The sequence below is a fragment of the Gouania willdenowi genome, chromosome 4, assembly GCF_900634775.1.
Source record: "Gouania willdenowi chromosome 4, fGouWil2.1, whole genome shotgun sequence".
NCBI classification, from domain to species: Eukaryota; Metazoa; Chordata; class Actinopteri; order Blenniiformes; family Gobiesocidae; genus Gouania; species Gouania willdenowi.
The window spans coordinates 40461122-40480810 of NC_041047.1; the positions used below are offsets into that span (position 1 = coordinate 40461122).

Below are 19689 nucleotides of genomic sequence, written 5' to 3' on the forward strand. Positions count from 1 at the left end.
CTCAAAGGCTCCTTACCTGCAGCACACAACCTGCTCGATCTTCACAGGAAGATACTTGGAGAGGATATCAGATGTTCTCCTGATCAAACACCTGTGGATGCAGGTCAAAGAAATCCAGACAAAAAACATACAAAGTGAAACAGCTGAAATAATTAAGACAAGGCAGAAAATCAGCCGTCCTCGTACGCAAGTGTAGAAAATCCTCTGCTTCGACAAACATTAGAGAAAGAATGGATTCTCAGCTAGGTTCAAGTAAATGGTGAAGAGTTTGTTATGGAATCAGAACAGTACCATAATGAATGAACTCTTGCAGTTGTATTTCAGATTCACAAATGCACACGATCTGTTTCACAAATATATATTTTATGCAAAATTGTAATATAAATTCTGAAATGCACAAGCTCTACTTCACATTTTGAGGCACACTTGTAATATAAATCCAAAGGTAATGAAAATTTCTGAATATGCGTTTACAAACTGCTTCTGTGCTGTGAAACCTCTGTGCATTTGTGAGAGAAATGTGTGTGGTCAATTATGAGACTGCCTTCACGTAGCGGGTCAACAAACGTCACCATTGGCTGATAAAACTGATTGACAGATTCATCAGCCAATCAGGTGTGTTTGCTTTCAGCCAATCATATGGCTTCTTACATTTTCTCCACACTCTTGTTTGAACACTGCATATGCGCACATATCAGTAGCTCTGCAATTGGTTTAAAAGTGTTGAGTTTTTAAACTTCTTCTTCAAATAATAATAATAATATAAAAATAACATGGGCAATATATCGATATTCAAGATATATCAAGTTTTCCATTTTGGCGATATAGAAATGTACAATATCACTTATATCAATATATTTTTAGTTTATAGCTCATTTTGGATTAAGACTTGTTTTAGGGGTCAGTGCCTTCACTACTTCTCAGAACAGCATGAAAAGCACAGTTAGATGGATTTATGAGTGCGTCCTAACCCAGATCTTTTCCTATACAGGTCATACTCCAGAACTCACTCACACATGCTGCCCCTTAGAGGAGAAAAAGCCAAATATGGCAGTATATTGTGCAGCGGTTTGTTCATGAAAGTGCCTGTGTGGCATTTTTCATCAGCAAATTTGAACTAGAATATTTTATATTGTATATTTCTACATCGCCATTTTGAGAAAAATATTGAGATATGACATTACACCCATATCGCCCAGCCCTATTTGCAATCACATATTTTAGAACAATAATAAAGCTTTATTATTAATGATCATGCTAAGGCCATTCTAGTAGCCCCCACCCCCCTGTTATGATGCCCCCCAAATATGGAACCACTGCATGGTGGCATTGACTTTGAAGAGTTAACGGGTAGAAAGCAGTGAGTGTTTAAGTTAACAATTTATAAACTGAAAATATCTGAAAATGTCATTTTTCCACGTCATTTCTCAATTACAATCGAAACACAGAAATTATGGAAAATCTTGCATCGTTCACATTTTCCCAAGTCATTCCTAAAGCAGTAAGGAAAGTCCTACTTGTGAGCTGGTGGCAAACCTGTTGACAACGCTGATCAGCTCCTTGAGTTTCTCCTCTCCTCGCTGTCTGTCTCCATCACTGGCATCAGCATCCCGACCCTTCAGGATGGGATGTTCAACGCGCTTTTTAAACTCGTGGGCTGTGCCTGGTAGAGGGAGAAGAAATCACAGGTACTGTATGTGTGCACGAGGTGGACAAAGAGAGCGAGTACTCCTCACCAAGTATGCCAGCATTCACAAAGTGGACTAAGCTGAAGTACTCCAGCAGGTCGTTCTGGATCGGAGTCCCTGATATCAGCACTCTCCTCTGAGCGCTCATGGCGTTCAGAGCCTGGTACGTCTGGTTGTCAGAGTTTTTCAGACGGTGGCCCTGCGACACATGGCCATTACAGCAGTTCATCATTCCCTGATCGCTCCGATGGCTGAATGAGTTCAAACCACACGTACCTCATCACAGATGACGAGTCCCACTTTGCAGCGGTGCAGCACCTCAGCGTGCAGGCGGAAAGTCTCGTATGAGATGATGAGGATTGGGGTTGGTACTCGCAAACCATGCTGAGCAATGAAATTCTCTGGAAAACATGAATAAATGTCAAATTCTGTCCGTACTTTCTAATAAACACCAGAGTGTGAGCACATCATAAGCTCTTTAAAGCCTTCACTGACTGAATGACACGGAATAAAACTAGTACACTTAAAATGTCTCACTGGTACCAGTAATACAAGTAAAATCTAACGTTACAGGAACTCATTCCTGCCTGTGGCGATCGAACTTTGCAATTCAGCACTGTAACCCGACAGCTTTGATTTTTGTATATATCTGTATTATATTTGTACAATTATATCAGTCTGTAAGGACATGAGTTGGGAACCGGAGGGTCGCCGGTTCAAGTCCTGGTGCGGACCAAAATACAGAAGTTGTTCTGGTAGCTGGAGAGGTGACAGGGCACTTCTCGAGTACTGCCGAGGTACCCCTGAGCATGGCACCGAACTTTAACACTACTCCAGGGACTACAGATGAAAAATAGCCCTTAGGCTACTTCTGGCATATTTACAGAAATGTATATAATATACTTTACTACTTTGTAAAACTCTAAAAGGACGCATTAAATCCACTATCCATGTGTCCCAGGGACGCACCTAATTTTTTCCCATGAAAAACGACACATTGTGAACAACAACTTATGTTTAAAATCACAGTAACTAGCAAAAGAAACCTAGCCGTCAGCGGACCCCTTTACGCATTAACTTAGCGCAAACATGGTCCCATTGAGTACATGCTAGTTTAGCCAACTAGCCAGTTAACGTGGAATTCATTTCAAAATGTTTCCTGGGACCGCTTATTGAGTGCACCGCCCTCCCCCCTGAAAGCTTCGTGTATCGCAGCGGTGCTCCGTGAAAACGTGATCAGCTTTAATCATCTTCCCCTGCTCAGTGTTGGAACTGTTATGCCTGGCTAACTAAGAATAACTCAGTCCGTTCTGTAATTTTGGTCTTTTAATTCCAGCTTTTTGTCCGTGCTTCATAGGTAAACATTCACAGTCAGCAAGCTACCTCAAGTACAAACGTTTCAATGGGAACTTCCGGTTTACAAAATAAAAGTCCGTTGGAGCAACGTTATTAGAATGTTACATTCGAACAACATCTCATCAGAGCTACAGACAGTGACGTGCCGTCAGGGTAGGTAAGGTAGGCAGTGCCAACCCAAGGGTGAATTGATATTTTTATTATTTGTTTTAATTATAATATAATTATAAATTATTTAATTTTCCATTTCCAATAGCCAACAGTACCTAAGTGTAAAAGTGTCAGCATTTTGTGATTTTCATAGCCCAAATTACTAAACAGTGCTATTTCCTGGAACAGCTGCAGTCTCACTCCGCTGTAAGGCAGAGGGAGGCCACGCCCCCTCCCAAAGGCACGTTGCTCCTCTGCCTCTGCTCCCATTGCGTGGTTTTATGTGTTTGCGCATGCGCAGTCAGGTCCCCAAGATGACAACCATTTACGTCCAAAGGCAGCGTAGAGATCTGCCTTTGGACGTAACCGCACTATGCTAAATGCTATATGTAAGTTCACAGTACATTAGTGAATAGATACCACGTGACCGCTGCTGCTATGTTCTCTAGCTAGTGGGCGGGATAACACTACAGTCAGGATGACAGCGCTAGAGACAATAAAGAAACTTTTTTTTGAGGAAAATCGACAGCTTTTAAAAAATGGGAGACCAAAATCTGAGTTAATTTAATCTAAGTTGATAAAAACCTAATCAATAAATCTGATCAGATTCAGTAAACCATTGATCCCCGAGAGGAAATATGGTGACATTAATGCTGTTCTCATACATCTTTATATGACATAAATAATTAAAAAGGAGTCAGAATAATCCATGTCACTACAATTTATATCTACTTTATTTTTGACATACATTTTTGTTTGATTATGAGTTTCTTTATGTATTAGTATTTATTTTGTTAAAAACTAACATTTTCTTTAAAAAATGATAAATATTTGAAAAAAAAAAAAAAAAAACAGAATTTAATAAAATAAAGTGGAAAACAGAATTTGAGAAAAAATAAAACCTCATTTGTAAAAAAAAAAAAAAGTAAAATTAATTTTATAGGGCCCTAAGTCAAAGATACAAAGTTCTTAGTAGTAAGCAGTGATGTTGCTAGGTACGATACACTGTAAACATCAACTTATGTTTAAAATCACAGTAACTACCAAAATAAACCTAACCGTCAGCGGACCCCTTTACGCATTAAATCTGCACAAACATGATCGCCTTGAGTACATGTTAGTTTAGCCGCTACAACAACAACTAGCCAGTTAACTAGCTGCTTACAATACACCACAAACATATCTGCATCATTTCATTTTTACAGACTTGGCACTGTTAGTTAAGTTACATTTTGTGCTAAAAGTTTCGTAGTGATTGACTCAGTTCATTTGATTTAGTTGATGTTCAGACAAGAAGATTTTGTTGACATTTTATTTTTTGACTCTGTCATGATGATGAGAATGTTTTGTTTGTATTAAAATCAGCACTTTTATTGATAATTTATTTGTACAACAGACACCATTTTGTTTTCATTTGAAATGTATTTGTTTAATTTCAGATACATTTTGAACATACATAAATATACACGCTAATTATAGACATATCATACCACCATTAAAAGAGTTTAACACTACAATTTAAGAAATAGAAGAATATAAGAAAAGGAAAGAAATAAAGTTTTTTACTGGGGACCCATTGAATTTCCCAGAGACCCACTCAAATCACCACCTGTGGGTCCTGGGGACTCACTACATTTAAAACCTATCAACATCAATGAATATCTACTGTCCCTATAATAAAATAAATAAATAATAATAATTTCTGTTTTCTATTATTTGGAGATTGATAAAAGTATGCAGGAACCTTAATAGTTGAACTTCTCCCACCTAGTTGCCGGTCTATCTCATCCTTTGAGCCTCCATCGATGGCCACTGGTGAGAGGCGAGCTCCAAGCCACTTCCCTACTTCGTTATACCAGTTACGAACAAGACTGGAAGGCGAGACATTCAATCATTAATGAAATGTAGTTTAATTCAGATAATTGACTTTGTAATTGTAATTTTATGGAAATGTCTAGGGAATTTCATGGAAATTCTACAAAAACTGTTAATTACAATTTAACTAAATGCAAAACTGGGGAAGTGTGTTGCAGTTCTATGGTTTACACATTTTATTTATTTATTTATTTATTGGAGGATATGCCCCTTGAGATGGAACATCTCGTTTTCGAGGGGGTCCTCAACTTACATAAAATGACAGATACAGCAGAGCAGACAATACAAAAATTCAATATTTCAAAAATAATAAATACAACAAAATATAGATAGACACACACACATACACACCCACACACACACAGTATACATTTAACAGTTGCTCAAAACAGTAAATATTTTATACAAAAATAAATAAGTAATAATAGTGATGTCATTAATAGTAGCTATCTAATGATAGTAAAAACTTTCATTAGATTAAATGAATAAAAAAGGTTTCGGTTACATAGCCTATAATCAAAAACACTGACAGATATTCTGGAGATGGAGGATAAGAGCATTTTTAAACAGAGACACAGAGGTTAGAGAGCGGATCGATAATGGGAGAATGTTCCAGTCAAATGGAGCTTTATATTTGAATGAAAATTTACCGACTACTTTTTTGACTCTAGGGACTACAAGATATGGTTGATTAGCATGACGCAAACTGTATGACGATCTGAAAGGAATTATATATTGTTTTAAATAATCAGGAAAACTTAAATTAATACATTTAAATATAAATAATAGCCGGTGAAGCTGTCGTCTAGATGCCAGAGAGAGCCATGACAAATGTTCATACATTTGGCAGTGGTGAGTTCTGAAGGGACAGCGGAGAATACATCTACACAGACTATTGTACATGACATTAAGTGGTTGGAGAATCGTGGCAGTGGTGTTTTGATAAATAATATCACTGTAATCAATAATGGGAAGAATCAATTGTAAAATTATCCTTTTTCAAACTGAGTAACTAAAACAATTAACTGAATGATAAAGCAATTTTAAGCGATAAGAAATTTTGTTTGTAATAGTTTGTATATGAGTTTTAAATGACAGTGAGGAGTCTAGCCATAGACCAAGATATTTAAACTGATCAACAACTGGGACTGGTGACAAATCAGAAAAAGTAAGTTTAATCTCATTGGCTGAGACTGGGCGAACCCGCTTCTGGAACAACATCAAATTTGATTTCGAGTTATTGAGTAATAGTTTATTAGATTGTAGCCAGGATTGAACTGCATTGAAGTCATGCTGAATAGAGTAATTAATATCTGAGATATTAGATTTTGCAGAATAAATCACGGTGTCATCAGCATAAAGTTGGATGTTACAGTCATTGCATGCAAGAGGGAGATCATTAATAAATATTGAAAATAAAAGTGGGCCAAGAGAAGAACCCTGCGGAACACCTTTCTCAATAAATAAAAATTCAGAGTAGCTGCCATTGTAAAACACACACTGTTGCCGATGATGAAGGTAAGAATTGAACCAGAGGAGCGAAGACCTATCCAGGCCTATAGAATGAAGCTTGTCTAAAAGCAAATAGTGATCGACCATATCAAACGCTTTGGAGAGATCTATAAATAAAGCACCAGTAAGCAGATTATTGTCAAAGCCAGAAAAAATACCATTGGTAAATTTTAATAAAGCAGATGTAGTAGAGAAGTATATTCTAAAGCCAGATTGAAATGGAGATAAGAGGTTATTGGTTGAGAGGTGTTCTGATAGTTGATTAAAGACTATTTTCTCATAGACTTTAACAATACTATTAATCATAGAGATTGGTCTGTAGTTATTTACATTACTAGTGTCACCCCCTTTATGCAGGGGGATGACCTTTGCACATTTCCAGGCAGAGGGAACTTCACATGTACTAAATGATAAGTTAAACAAATCGGCTAAAGGAAAACATAGAACATGAGCGGCAAGCTTGATAAACTTGGTCTCAATGCCGTCTGGACCAGCACTGCTATGAGAAAGTTCATTTATGATCTGCTCTACTACAGCTGGGCTTACCCTACTGAATGAGAAACTGCTGCAAGATGGAGCATCAGAGGAAGAAAGTGAAGGAGGAGAATGGACCTGTGGAAGTTGTGAAAAATGTTGGCTAAAGGCAGAAGCAATCGCACCAGAGTCATTAGTAATTACATCATTAATAAGCATATTATGTGTTGCAGAGTTAGATTTACCTGATAATTTGTTTATTTGCTTCCAAAACTGTTTAGGATGTTTAAAGTTATTTGTAAGACTGTTTTTGTAATAATTTGATCTAGCATTTCTAGTTTGCGTGGTACATATATTTCGCAGGTGTCGATATACATCCCAGTCAGCAGCAAGCTTAGTTTGATTAAATGTTGACCAGGCCTTATCCCGTTGTCTAAACAGACTGAGGAGTTCTCCATTCACCCAGGGAAGATGGCTTCCTTTAACTCTGATTTCTGTAAATGGAGCATGAAGATTAATAACATTTAGCAGTTCAGAGGAGAAATAGTCCCAGGCTTCATTTATGGAAGGTATTAAATAAAATCTGTCCCAGTTAATATTTAAAATATCGTTAATAAAGTTTTCACTGTTTAACCATTTTGTTCTACGAACTTTAATCATTTTTGGGGGGAGACATGGAGGTTTAATTTTCCATATACAATACACAATACAGTGATCGCTAAAACAATCAGATAACACACCAGAGTCTAAAAAGCGCTCAGGGTGAGTTACTAAGATCAGATCAAGAAGAGATTGTGATGTGGGACTAATTCTTGTACAGTCATTAATCAACTGGGAAAAGTTTGAGCTATTAAAAATGTTTCGCTCAGATGCAGAGGAAGGAGCCAACCAGTTTATGTTAAAGTCACCCAGTAATATCATCTCATTATTACGGCCTAAGGATGAAACTGTAGACAATATATTTTTCACGGAATCAGAAGGGGAGTTAGGAGATCTGTAAATATTACCAATGATTTATTGTTTATTTTCATGCAAAATAACTTTTACAAACAGACCTTCAAAGTGCACTTGTTTTTCTTTTGGGTGAATAAGCAGAGATTGAAGATTAGATGCTATAAAGGTGGCTACGCCGCCGCCTCTAGAGCCTCGGTCTGCTCTGTACAAAATATAATTCTCCAGATGAATATCATTGTCAGAGATGCTAGAAGAAAGCCATGTTTCAGATATTGTAATAATGCAAGGTTTATTGTAAGTTATCCAGGCTCTCAATTGGTCGATTTTAGGAAGTAAGCTTCTAATGTTCACATGAATCATTTTAAGACCATTAACCATACTTAATAAAAAAGAAAATATAGAGAAAAAATATAAAGCAATTTACAACAAATAAGAGTGAGAACAACCAGTCAAGAGCAAATATAATCATACATACACTTCCACACCACCACACAATCACACATACATACATAATACAAGAAACAGCAAACAGCAACAAAAACAAAACAGAAATCTCAGAACAGAAATCTCAGTCTGCAATATTAAATTAGGGAGATCTTCTTAGACTAGATAGCATACCAAAATGTATATCAATCAAAGACATAGGATTTGTTAGAGAAAAATTAAATAAACCCTAATTAATGTAACAAAACAGAAACCACTCAACCATTAATATTATTGACTTTATAACAGTCGAATCTGCTGCTCCAAACAGTCAAATAGACGGGATATGCATCAGGTGATTAAATCACGACAGCCACCGTTTACGGCAAACAGAGAACAGCGTGCACAATAGTCAGCAGTCAGCCGCATCAGATCAGAAACTTAAATATAAGTGACACGCAGAAAGATGGTTTACAGACCAGAGTCGTGTGGATCATTTGGAAACGTTACGGATGTACACGACCACCTCATCAGGAGAACGGAGCAGTAGGAATTTGCCGTTATCTGCATGGATTCGAAGAGTAGAGGGACAGACCCAGTTGTACTGTATCTCCAGGTCACGGAGCTTCTTCTTTGCGGCATTAAAAGAGCGGCGCTTCTCCATCAGTGCCACACTGATGTCAGGATAAATATGCACTCTGGCTCCATTGTACACAAGCTCCTTTTTGTCGCGGGAGAGATGGAGAACTCTGAGCTTCTGCTGAAAGTAGAGGAACTTTACAATGATTGGCCGAGGACCTGCTTTGGAATCACGTCCGATCATTCCTGGAGATCGATGTGCCCTCTCGATGACCAAAGGAGAAGGGAGGTTTTCTTTACCGAAGAGTTGAGTGAGGAACTGCCCGACAAAGCGATCATGTCCCGGCCTTCGGAACCCTCTGGAACACGGACAAGACGTAGATTTGAGGACCTGCTACGGTTCTCGGCGTCATCCGCTTTTTCAGCCAGGTAAGCATTTTGTTTTTCCAGGGCCTTAACCCGTTCCTCCAGAGTAGACAGGGTGTCTTGATTAGTGCTAACCCTGGCTTCCAGCTCACCGACTTTAGCACCCATCGACACGAGCGACTCTTTCATAGAATCCATGCTGCTTTGAATGCAGTCCAGTTTAGAGTCAAAGTGAGACAACAAGTCATTTTTTAATTGCTGTAGGGTATCGATCAAAGTTTTGTTAGTGACCGCATCCATGCCTGAACGAGCCGATGTTATAAGAGTCACAGGGCACAGGTAAGTAGAGCACGTTGTTTGACTCTCAAACTGGGCCCAAAAACAGAAAAAAGTACTAAAAAATGGCAAAGGAAGTGGCAAGATATATTTAGGTTGAGTGGGTTGAGTGGGTCACTGCATTATCAGCATTAACAGCGACAGACTGAGATAAATGGAGAGCTCACGCCAGCCCTACTGCACTGTCAGCCATCTTGAACACATCTTCATAGTTAGCAATCATTAAAATATGTCTCATATTTACTTTTCCCACCAAGATAATGAAATCTAGAGGTATGCCAACAAAAAAAAAGGAACAGACGTCCACACCAAAGATATTAAAACCAATATTTTCATTGATTAGGAAGTCTAACAAGGTAACCAACAGATGAGAAACAAATGAAATCAAAGGTAATATTTTTTAGTGTATTTTACAGCTGATTTAAGACATGATTCAAAACTGACCTGTTATCATTAGAGATGCTAACAGGAAGCTAACACAAGATGAAGGTTACATATCATGAGATTGTTTATTAAAGGCTTAGTTATTGTGATTAATTGTAGTTGAACTTCAGTAATTGAGAACGAAATTGTACTGGTAATTGACACTGTAATTGTAATTGAACATAGACAATTAAGAAAATGTTATTAAAAAATGTAATTGACCCCAACCCTGCATACAATACAATATAATGCAATAAGTGACTGCTGCAAATCGTACTTTTGTAACCAAGGTTCTGATGCTTCTAACCCTAACCTGCTACCCGTGCATCTTCCAGAACTCAAACAAGTCCCTCATTGGTTTCATCTTTTATATTTAAAGTGTGTCAGTACAGGAAAAGGAAGTGTTTTACTGCTGTCAAACTGTTTTTAGTTCAGGCGCCAAAGATGGAGCAGTTTGATCTGTAGTGGGCCACAGATTTTAGGAAGGACAAAGAGCAGATTTAACAATAATATGCCCTAGTTTGCACTTCCACGTATTAACTGATATGTAAGATATGTGAAGAATCAACGATATTCAAGCAATGAATGACACATCAATCCAGCAGGATCTTGCCTTCAAAAGTACTTATTTTTGGGACAGATTTTTGTTTAATTTAGGGGAATTTTGTGCTATTGTTTGCATGATACGGGCGACCATGGCTCAGGTGGTGGAGGGTCGTCTTCTAATCGAGAGGTTGGGGGTTTGATCCCAGTACCTGACTATGTGTCAAAGTGTCCTTGGGCAAGACACTGAACCCTAAGTTGCTCCCAATGGTCGACTAACGCCTTGCATGGCAGTCCTGTTCCATTGGTGTGTGAATGTGAGAGTGATTGGGTGAATGAGCTGATATGTAAAGCGCTTTGAGACTGCTTCACTGTGGTTATAAGGCGCTATATAAATCTAGTCCATTTACCATTTACTATGAAATTACAGGATTTTAAAGAAACTGGGAGTTCTTTCAACAATGTGAGATTAAAAATGACTGCCATCATGTGATATAAGCATGAAAAAACTGAGCCCTGTAAATATTGTGGAGTTTCACTGGAGAGACTGAGATATGTACAACTGAATTATGTCATTCACGTTTTCTCTATACTTTTTTACTTTCTTCTGTGGGCCACATTGGATGCTTTAAAGCAGGTTGTCAAACTTTTTTGGCTCAAGAAACCCCCTCCTCTAACTTTTGAATTCAAGTACCCCCTTTGTCCGACTAGAAGAATTTGCTTAGAATTGTGTGGAAAAATCACTTTAGAGCACAGTGATGGAATGATGGAGTGATAACACACATTAAATAATGCCATTTTGTAAATTTAGTGCCCCTGAATAGATCTATTTCTATAGTTTTTATCATTTATGTCATTACCCTCCTGTAGTGGGACCAAGACTGACCCTTGTATTTTCAGTTCATGTTCTAATCCAGATTATTTTCATCATCATTTTTTGGTTTTTTGTTGTTGTTTGTCTGTTCTTTTCATTATTCATTATATTTCTCTCTAATTTGGTTCTTTTCATTATTCAGTATATTTTTCTCTAATTTTGTATGTTGTTGTTATTATCTAAATCATTCTCTCTCAGTGTGTGTGTTTTTGGTGTCGATTGGTTGTTTCTTATTTGATTTTGTATGTTTCTCTGTTATTTTTGTGTTTTTTTGTAGTGATATTGTGTATTTTTCTCTCATTTAGTGTCTTTGTTGTCGTTTTGTGTGTTGCTGGATATAATAAGTATTTTTCTCTCTTAGTGCATGTTTTTGGTGTCGTTTTGTGAGTTGCTGGTAATATTTATGATTATGATTATAATTTTTAATTAAAAATAAACATTATAAAGCCCCATGTTTTTTATGCTTTCATTTGTTAAATTTTTTTTCTCTCTCGCTCAAGTACCCCTGTAGTGCCATCACGTACCCTCATTAAAGTATTCACGAGTGTAAACCTCACACTCGTCACTGTATTCTTCGTCACATGGCAATGACTTTTTCTTGCTCTTATTATAATCCTATTTATTGCTTTAAAGATGTACATTGAGAATTATTTTGTTGTAGTTTTTTTATGAGCTAATCTGACTTACTGCTGCAGTATATATAAGAATGGTGTCTAAAAAACACAGGCAGTCTCAGGCATCACAAACATAAAAGTAAACACACAAAACAAATCAAAAAATACACAAAAATACTCCAAAAACACAGAATACGATGACAAAATAATTCAAAATGACAACATATATACACAAAACAGACTCCAAAAACATAAAATGTGGCATAACACACAAAAAAAAATACAGAAAAAAAACAGGACCACAAAACTACACCAAATGACTTAAAAAACACAAAAGAAATTAAATACAGAAAATGACAATAAAAAATGCCAAAAAAAAATGAATACCAAAACACAAAATGACAAAAAAAAATACACAGAATGACTGAAAACACAACACAACAAAATTACAGAACAGGGCAACAAAAATACACAAAATGACTCTAAAAACACATAAGGAGGCTAAAAAAAATACAGAACAATATAAGAAATGACAATCAAAAAAATAAGTTCACAAAACGACTGCAAAAAAAAAATTAAATAAAATACAATAAGGGAGAACAGAAATATGCCAAAGGAGTCCTAAAATACAGAAGAAAAAACATATAAAACAACAACAATGATGGCTCCAAAAACACATGATTCTGATTGGTCATTATTCTAACGCAGACATGTATGTTGATAATGTGACCCTCACATCAGACAAACACAGTTTTGTGGCCCTGCTGTGATGAAAGTTGTCATAATGTTCGATATTTGGATTTGATCTGAAGTGTAAGAAAAAGAGTTGCAGGTTTACCTCTCTCTGATGAGGTCTGAGGACTTTTCCTAAAACTGGATCCACAACAACATGTACTGGTAGTTTTTCTCTGGACGGAGGATGAGAAGTTGTGTTACATTTCACTGACTGCAAACATCTACAATGTGCACAGCTTTAGTGTTGATGTGAGGATGTTTTAAACTTACTTTTCAGCCTTTATCTGCTCGTGAGCACTCAGAGCTGGAGGCTCATAAAGAACTAAAGCATCTTCTGCAAAAGGGTCATGAAGTGATTTTCTCACTCCAGCACGTTTCAGACCCAGTGCCTTGATTCCCAGTGAACCTGCAGGTCAATCAATAAGACAACAACTGAAAGCTGCAGGGGGTATTTCAGACAGGAGGTTCAATAAACTCTGAGTCCATCCATAAACTCTGAGTTAACATACCCCACCATGGGAAACTCTGGGTATCCGGTTTCATTACAGCTGGTATGAAGTGGGTCAATCAACTCTTACTTACGTGCATGAGCACGATAAAAAGCCATCATCAATGGAGCCAAAATACAACGAGCTACCATGGCAACGAGACGGAAGAGAACAACTTATTTCTCCCTGATGGAGCTAGAAGTTCTCCTGCAGGTGTTTATAGAGGAATATCAGCCTGTTCTAAATAGGTTAACGGCCAAATCTCAAAAAGGACCTTATTTGGGGACACGTCCCTCCCCATGGTAAAACAAAACACAACTGTATTTTTTTTTTTTAAGTGTGATATATAAGAAGTATGAAAATTATTGTGGTGGTCTCCGGAATTGGTGGCAGGGGTGTTTTTCATTCCATTTAGCGCATTTTCCTCTAATGAATATGCATTGTAGGCGGATCTCCCAGGGGGAGCAAAAATATGGGAGGAAGAAATGCAAGTAAATTGATGCAGGGGATGAAATGCCATTCATGAAATCTTGAACTGTTTGCGGTGATTGTTTTAGTACGGAAGAATAGTACAAGTGAGGAGCAAGTGCAGACACACACAGTTGACAGAAAACACAGTGGAGATAGAAAAAAGGCTCCAGTTGTGTGTGTGTGTGTGTGTGTGTGTGTGTGTGTGTGTGTGTGTGTGTGTGTGAGAGAGAGAGAGAAAGAAAGAAAAAGAGGGTTGCTGTGCGCAGAGATGGATATACAAAAATGAGCATGGATCAATATCGCTTTGGGCTAACTGCTCCACTGATCTCCTTTCTCTCCATGTTTTGACCGTCAAAGTATTGTGTCGTGTTGATGTCAGGCCAGAATCAACAGATCAGATGTGTAATTTACGCATGATCACTGATGGCACAATGGTTACATATGAGAGTGTGTGTGACACAGCGCTGCTCAGACCTGCGCTGGATGATGGTCAGTAGATCATCTTCAAAGAATGCAGACTGGTTGACAGACTGTGTAGTTGTATTAACTCAGATCAATATCAATATTACTAGGTTTTAAAGTTGTTGTTTAAAAAAAAAAAAAAAAAAAAAAAAGAAAAAAGATTTTTATTGTATATTTATTTTTCTACGTTAATAAATGTTTGAACAGCAGACAGAGAACTCCATCTGCCTCAAATGTCAGTGCTTGTGTGCACTGACGTCTCCACAATAAACGAGCAAAACGCTCATTTAAGTAGGCAACTAATTTACTACCCTTTATTTCAGATCTTTGTGAATCCGGCCCTCAGAGTACAACTTACCTTGCTTTATACAACCGGAAATTCAGAGTTTCCTTTATTTGAGCACAAACATACTCAAAGTTTTAACACAACCCGCTTTCTGGAATACCCCTCTGGTGATGACAGAAGGAAAAAACAACAACATAAGAGGAAAAGTGTTACCTGAGTAGTTTGGAATGGGGATTTTGAAAGGCTTGGAGAGGATAGCTCGGATAAATGCCTCCTGTAGACAGATTTGAACAGATGTTACGTGATCCACATCTGCATTCAGTAAAGAATGCCAATGAAACGTGGTTCGTTGCTTGTTTCCAATGCTTACGTGTTTATCTCCATCACTACAGGCCGGTCGGTTGTTAGTGGGAGTCAGAGGCTTTCTGAACTGAGAAATGTGGCTTTCTTGCAGCTCATTCTCACTTTTTCTTCTTTTCTCCTGAGAAACCAAGCAGTGTTAGATCACGATTGAACAGGAAAGTAGTGCATTAAACACAGATCTGAGTACAAACTACCACATCTGTACAATCTTCCACATACACACACATTACAAACATTATCTTTATAATCATTATTTGGATAAAGCAATAACTGCAACTAGGGCTGGGCATCATGGACAAAAATATCACATCACGATATTCTACTTATTATTCTTGCACAAAAAATCCCCAAATTTTGCACAAAGGTCCAGTCTCATTCCAGATTGTCCCAGCTGCAAAAACAGGCCAATCGTCCTAAAGGTGGCGCTACAGTACGCCTCTAAAATTTTAAACTTTGGAAATTCCCAATAAATCAACCATATTTGCTACAGATTTCCCCAAAACGTTGCCCCAACAACACTGAAGAAACTGTTGTACTCATGTAAACACACTACATACTGATTTTGACATCAGAATTCGTACGAGTAGTACGTTAGGATGACATTTACAACATGGCCTATCAATCTGAGCTCAATGTGTTCAAACCGTAGAACACAGATGGAAAAGTTGTTCATGTTTTATTAAAGAGTTTCTCAGTCACCATCATGAGTAACACTCCTACTTTTCTGAGTGTCCAGTCCTGGTCCACCTCGTCCTGGCTGCGTTTGGCCCGCTGACTCGGTGCTTGGCTCCTCCTCTGTGTGTGGACAAGTGATGACATCACAATCTTTATCAGGTCTTGATTTATACGTCACAGTTTTCATCAACTACATTTTTTCGAGTGACGATAACAAGACTATGAGTAATTTAAAAAAATACTCGTGAATGAAAAGTGTATCAAAATATATTGATATTGTCATCAACAAATAAAAATCAAACTACGGTATAACTTTCAATAATTCATTCAGAACTCATACGATCATGTGGTCTTTAGGGCTGTGCGATAAAGACCAAAACTGATATCTCAATATTTCTTTCTTAAAAATGGTCATATATATGATATAGAGCTGCACGATTATGGCCACAATAAAAATCAACATGACTTTGTTCATACTGTAATCATGATTAGAATCACAATTATTTATCATATTTGGTAAAAATATTTTTTAGTTTAGTTATTATAGCACTACTTTTAAACAAATGATATGTGTGGAGTTTACAGTGCAAAAGTAAGCTTCAAAAATGAATTATAATTAAAAAATAATAATTAAAAAACAATTACCCCAAGAATTTAAAATGTACCAAAGGCTAACTGAATAAATACACTATTACAGAGTGCAGAGCCTGCTTCCTGGGGACCATCATCACTCAGGACCTCAAGTGGGAGCTGAACATCAGCTCCCTTATCAAAAAAGCTCAGCAGAGGATGTACTTTCTGCGGCAGCTGAAGAAGTTCAGTCTGCCAACAAAGATGATGGTGAACTTCTACAGCTCCATCATCCAGTCCATCCTCTGCTCCTCCATCACCATCTGGTACGCTGCAGCTACGGCCAAGGACAAGGCCAGACTGCAGCGTATCATCCACTCTGCAGAGAAGGTCATCGGCTGCAATCTGCCCTCCCTCCAGGACCTGTACGCCTCCAGGATTTTGAGGCGTGCAGGAAAGATTGTGGCCGACCCCTCCCACCCCGGTCATAAACTGTTTCAATCTCTCCCTTCTGGTAGGAGGTTTCGGTCCATCAGGACCAGAACCTCCAGACACAAAAACAGCTTCTTTCCCTCTGCCACCATCCACATGAACACACCCCAAGTCACCCACTGAACCCCCCCACCCGATCACCACCTCCACCAGCTTGATACCTGCTGCACTGTATATATATATTTATATTTATCCTATTTATCCTTTATTCTCTATCTATCCTTTATTTATCCCTCATCCTTTATATTTATCATTATTATTATTACTATTGTTGCTGGGTTGTTCTTTGTTTGTGTTGTTTTTTATTTCTTTTATTTCTTTTTGTTGCTTGTTTTGTGCACCAACCACCAAGTCAAATTCCTTGTACTGTCCTCAAAACTGTACATGGCAAATAAAACATTTCTGATTCTGATTCTGATTCTAAATGTAAATATTGCCAACAATCAGGTTAATCTAATGTGGCAGTAAAAGTGATGGAGGTAGATTTGTGTTTTTATCATTATCATTCATAAAATTTAAATATTTTCAATCAAGAAGTGATCAAATGCTAAAAAAAATGTGAGACACAAATAATTACATTTGACACTTTTTTTTCATTGATTGAAATGTTTTAGTGTTTGGTTGAATAATAAACACAAGTGTACAACCTGTAATATGGCCCAAATACAAAAAAGATGACTTCAATCAAAGAAAAAAAATTTAATTTTAAAATATTTTTTTTGCATTTGAACACTTTTTTTACGTTGATTGACAATATTTATGTTTGATTGAAGTAAATTAAATAAAAAAAAGGTTTTTTAATTGAAGTTTTTTTTTTTTTTAATTCAATAATAAAGACTCAAATCTACCTCCATCCAAAATTGTGATCACAATTAAAATTCAATTAATTGTGCAGCTCTAATACAATACAAATCTAGATAATTTTAATTCAAATGAATTCTTACCAGAAAAACAATTCTGGGTTAAATTTGCTGATGTAAAATGCCACACAGGCACATTTATTAATAAACATCGGCACAAGATGTGACAAATTTGTATTTTTCGACTATAAGGGACAGCACGTGTGAGTGAGTTCTTTAGTAATCCATCTAACTGCGCCTTTCATGCTGTTCTGAGGAGTAGAGAAAGCAGCGACTCCTGAAAATAATTATTTAATACAAAATCCAATGTTGGTGATATTGTAATTTTCTGTATCGTCAAAATAGAAAACTCGATACAGCTTGAATATCGATATATTGCCCAGCTCCAGTGGTCTTACTCATTATTCGCATCAAATATTTCTCTGTGTGTTTATAAACATTAATTCCATCCAATATCAGAGGGGTGTTCCATAAAGGAGGGTTAACAAACTCTGAGTCTATCCATAAACTCTGGGTCAACATACCCCGCGATGGGAAACTCTGGGTATCTGATTCCATTACAGCTGGTATGAAGTGGGTCAATCAACCCTGAGTATGTAAACCTTGGGTTACTTACGTGCACGCGCGCCATAAAAAGCCATCATCAATGGATCGAAGATGACTCGAGCTGCCATGGCAACCACCAGGAAAATAGTGATTTATTCACCGTAATGGGTGAAATAAGCCGGTGTTTGAGGACTATGAGCCTGTTCTAACGGTGCGTTCAGTCTTTAGTAACTATAGTGGCTTAAATCACCTGTAATTAGTCACACTTTTTGGTCGCTTCATCACTTTATTGCTTCAGTGACGTGACGAGCGGTGAATAATATGAATAAAGTGTGTCTGAGGAGACGTGTCAGCAGCATAGGATGACTGCATAGAGAGTCCTCCTGTTACACTGGATATAAAGACAGTAAATGCCGCTTGATATCGCATCATTTATATTGATTTTTAATGTAATATTGTCGCCAGAGTCCTCTAGACGTCCTAAAAAATGTCACAAAAAAACACTGAAGCGGGACGCGAACCATCACTTCCAAGAGCAGCGTCACAATTCACTGTGCCATCATACCTTCAAAGAGCCGTGATCTACAGATTTAACTGTATAACAATATAAAACAACAATCGAGCCTTAAAAGTGGATTCATTTAAATTATCATCTCCTCCTTTATATTATCCACAGGTTTGTATTCAGGGAACTTTACTACAGACGTCAGTAGATGTTTTAATGCAGATCAACCTCAGTGACTTTCACTTAATGATCTACATCCACAATGTTATAAAGAAAACTACCGTTTGCACAAAAAAAAAAAAAAAAAAAAAAAAAAAAAAAAAACGTAAAGCAACACATTAGTAATGATGTGATGTGTGTGTGATGTTACTAATGTGTTTCAGAGAAAAGTGTTAAAGTTCATTAAAGTGTTCAGGTGGGCGGAGCCAGGTAGATAAAACCTGCCAGCGACCAGGTTTAGTTCACGGACAATGTTTCCATGGTAACATACTCAGAAGAACATACCTCGCGTTTAGGACTGGGATACTCAGAGTTTCCCTCATTTGAGCCTGAACATACTCAGAGTTTGAACATAACACGCTTTATGGAATACCCCTCTGGTTGATCAATGCTAATTGACACTTTAAAAAAAATGCATAAACTCTTTTAGTAGACATTTAGTTGACTATAACGACTAAGAACTTGCTGTGAGAAGCAACGTAGCTTTGACTGACTGATTAATAATTATGAGCTTGGTTGGAAAGTTAAGTCCAGCTCCATGTACTACAGGCTCGGTGAAGCTGGATAATTCAAGATATGTTGATCCAGCTTCTTGGAACAGGGCCCGGGTCCTGTTAGCAGTGAACACAGTATGAAGGAGTTCATAAATGACCTTACCATGACTATCAGTCCGCCTCATGTCTCACACTGTCCTCAGTAAAACACTGGAGACTCTGTCTCCATGTAGAAAAGCTCAGTGCACACAAAAGCATGTTCGCGCTAAAACTTTCACAACACTACTTCTTCTTCTTCTTCTTCTTCTAATGGTTTCCGGCAGGCTGTACACTAAAAGAAGCGTAATGCTGCCCTC

The 19689-nt window shown here is 37.5% G+C and overlaps 1 pseudogene; it reads right to left on the minus strand.

Annotated features, from left to right (window-relative positions):
• The window catches only part of LOC114462235 (DNA repair and recombination protein RAD54-like), a 46951-nt pseudogene that overhangs the window by 9967 nt on the left and 17295 nt on the right, over nucleotides 1–19689 (minus strand).